This window comes from Asparagus officinalis, chromosome 7 (assembly GCF_001876935.1).
Source record: "Asparagus officinalis chromosome 7, Aspof.V1, whole genome shotgun sequence".
Taxonomy (NCBI): domain Eukaryota; kingdom Viridiplantae; phylum Streptophyta; class Magnoliopsida; order Asparagales; family Asparagaceae; genus Asparagus; species Asparagus officinalis.
The window spans coordinates 142631959-142635361 of NC_033800.1; positions in this window are offsets into that span (position 1 = coordinate 142631959).

The following is a 3403-nucleotide window of genomic DNA, read 5'->3' on the forward strand; positions in this document are numbered from 1 at the left end:
TGTCTCCTCATTCCTCTCCTTCCCCAATCCTTTAGCTACTCCACTTTTACATATTAGGCTTACGTCTTATAGTTAATACCTTAAGTTGCTATAACATATATATTTTGTGAAAACAGCGAAGGAATTGTGAAAAATATGAAGAAAAACCCAAAACAGACTCCACCACACCCTGGTGTGGTGTCTGTCATGGGTGTGGCAGAATCTACCCTGTCTGCCATGGGTATAGTGTCTACCACATCCTGGTGTGGCAAAATCTGTCATGTTTGCCATGGGTGTGGTGTGTGTCACACCAGGGTATGGCAGACTCGTTTTTAGAATCCTAATCTATTTGGGATTGTGTTTTGTTATAAATAGAACCACGTTTTTTAGGGTTTCTTAAGGAGAGAAAAGGAGAGAATTAGCATTGTTTTGAGCACTTTGAGAGGGAGATATTGTGAGGGAGTTGAGAGCTTTGGTTAGAGTTATATTTGAGTGATTTTGTGAGTTGTAACCTGTTGTATTTCTCCTTTATATAGTAAAATCTCTCATCCTCTCCCCGTGGATGTAGGCAATTGTCGAACCACGTAAATTCCTGTGTTTGTGTGTGATTTTGGTCGTTATTTTGTGAATTGCACTCGTGTTTGGTTTTGGTTTTTTTCTTCTCTCACGCTCACCGACTCGTTTGGTTGTCGAGCAAGCTTCTGCACGGCGCGCAACATGTGGTATCAGAGCTCAGATTTCAGATCTAGGGTTTTGGATTAGGTAGAGGAAGATTCAGTTGGAAGCTTGGTTCTTAGAGTTCTAGGCTTCGGTGGAGTTAGGGTTTGAAGTTACCGTTGAAGATCTCGCTTTCCTCGTATGGTTAGGAGTTCTATTTGGAATCCAATCTAGGGTTCAGTTGGGTAACTTCTAAATTCTATAAAGTTTGAATCTTTCTTTGCAATTTAGAGTTTGTGATTACGGGTGAAGAAGTTGGTGAAAGCAGCAAGATGACGGGTACAGTTCAAATGGGTTTTCAGAACATTAAGATTAGTGTAGCGAAATATGACGGCAAAATCAATTTTGGTTTGTGGATGAACGACGTACAGGATGCGCTCAATGGCCAAAATTTAGAGGAGACCATCATGGTCGATGTGAGGCCACCTAAATATGAAGAGACGATATGAGAAAAGATGAATAGGAATGCTTATGGGGTGATTAGGTCCTGTTTGGAATAGGAACTGAAATATGATGTGATTGGGGTGACGTCTGCGATGAAGATGTGGGAAATTCTCAACAATAAGTATCTTATGAAGAGTGTTGAGAACAGGTTGTATTTGCTACGTAGGTTATTCAGATTCCAGATGTCCCGAGGCACCTCACTAGCGGCTCATGTAACAACTACACTAAGTTGTTGTCGGACTTGGCGAATGTGGATGAGAAGATCACGGATGAGTACAAGGCTATTATTCTTTTAGGCTCCTTACCGGATGAGGAGTATGATACCGTCGTGTTTACTTTGTTGAACGGGAGATCTTCTATCACTTATAGTGAAGTGACTAACACATTGACGAACTACGATTTGAGGAGGAAGGATAAGGAGACTTCCCGCGCTAGTACTTCAGGAGAGGCCTTATCGACGAGAGGTAGAAGCCCATATCTGAAAGGTGGTAATCGAGGAAGGTCAAAGTCAAAAGGTCGTTACCAGCTAGCTAAGAACCAGTGTGCGTTCTGTAAGGAACTAGGACATTGGAAGAGAGACTGCCCAAAGGTCAAGGAAAAGGAGAATAGCAAGAAAAAGGGCCAGAAGGCCAATGATGTGAATGTTGCGAAAGGCGATGATTCTGATGATTCGAGCTTTTCTCTTTTGATTACTTCAGAGATGAACCATTTGGATGCATCGGATTGGATGCTTGATTCTAGCGTTACTTATCATGTGACTCCTAGGCGAGATTGGTTTTCATCGTTTGAGAGACTCGACGGGGGTGTTGTTGTCATGAGAAATGATCAATTCTGTGGCATTTGTGGGATAGGTACTGTGAGGATTCGGATGCACGATGGAGTAGTCTGTGAGTTGAAGGAGGTGAGATTCGTTCCTCAACTAAAGAAGAATCTTATCTCAGTTGGACCTTTGGAGGCTAAGGGATTTAGGGTGACCTTTGAGAACGCTGTAGCGAAGGTTACTAAGGGATCTTTGGTGGTGATGAAGGGAGTCCGCAGTCGAAATTTATACTATCTGAAGGGGAGCACCGAGATTGGCCAGGTTGCTTCGGCTACTTCAAAGGCGGACTTGAGTAGGCTTTGGCATTACAGGTTAGGGCACACAGGAGAGAAGTCACTGCAGGCTTTGTGCAAGCAGGGGTTATTAAAGGGAGCCAAGAGTGGTAAAGTGGAATTCTGTGAGCACTGTGTTCTTAGCAAGAAGACGAAGGTGAAGTTCGGGACGGCCATTCATAGGACGAGGGGTATCTTGGACTACGTGCACATAGATGTTTAGGGTCCCACCAAGACTGTATCACTTGGTGGTCGACATTGGTTCGTCACGTTTGTTGATGACTATGCTAGGCGTTGTTGGGTGTACACCATGACAAAGAAGAGTGAAGTCCTAGATATATTTATGGAGTGGAAGAAGAGATTGGAACTACAGACTGAGAGAAAGATCAAGACGTTGTGATCCGATAACGGCGGAGAGTATATTTTAGACCCCTTTCAGCAGCTATGTCGAGACGAGGGCATAGAGAGGCACTTCACAGTTAGTCATACACCGCAGCAGAATGGGGTGGCAGAGAGGTTAAATTGGTCTTTGCTGGAGAAGATTCGATGTTTATTAGCGCATAGTGGTTTGGAGAAGATCTTTTGGGCTGAGGCACTTTCATATGCGAGCCACCTCATTAATAGGCTGCCTTCATCTGCGATTGAGGGGAAGACCCCTATGGAGATGTGGTCGGGAGAGACAACACATGACTATGACCAGCTCAAGGTATTTGGTTACCCTGCATATTATCATGTTAGAACTGATAAGTTAGAACCTCGAGCTAGGAAGGCCATATTTATAGGATTCAAGCGTGGTGTCAAGGGATACAAGATTTGGAATCTAGTTGATAAGAAGATTGTACTGAGTAGGGACGTCACATTCGATGAGGCTTCTATCTTGAAGCTTCCCAGCTCTCATCAGGTGGAGAGCGACCCGACAAATGACATATCGTAGGTGGTGGAGATTGATGTAGCTCCACAGTGTCCAGATGGTGCAGTATCCATTAGAGTACCAACTGAGGTGACGCCAGGCGAGCATGATGGTGATGCGGAGGATATGGGTACTCATGTGCAGGATCAGGGACCGACGGCTCAGGTTCAGGATTCTATTGCGGTTCGGAGACAGAGGAGAGACATACGAGTGCCAGCACGGTATGCCGACACAGTTGTATATGCACTTCCGGTGGAGAGT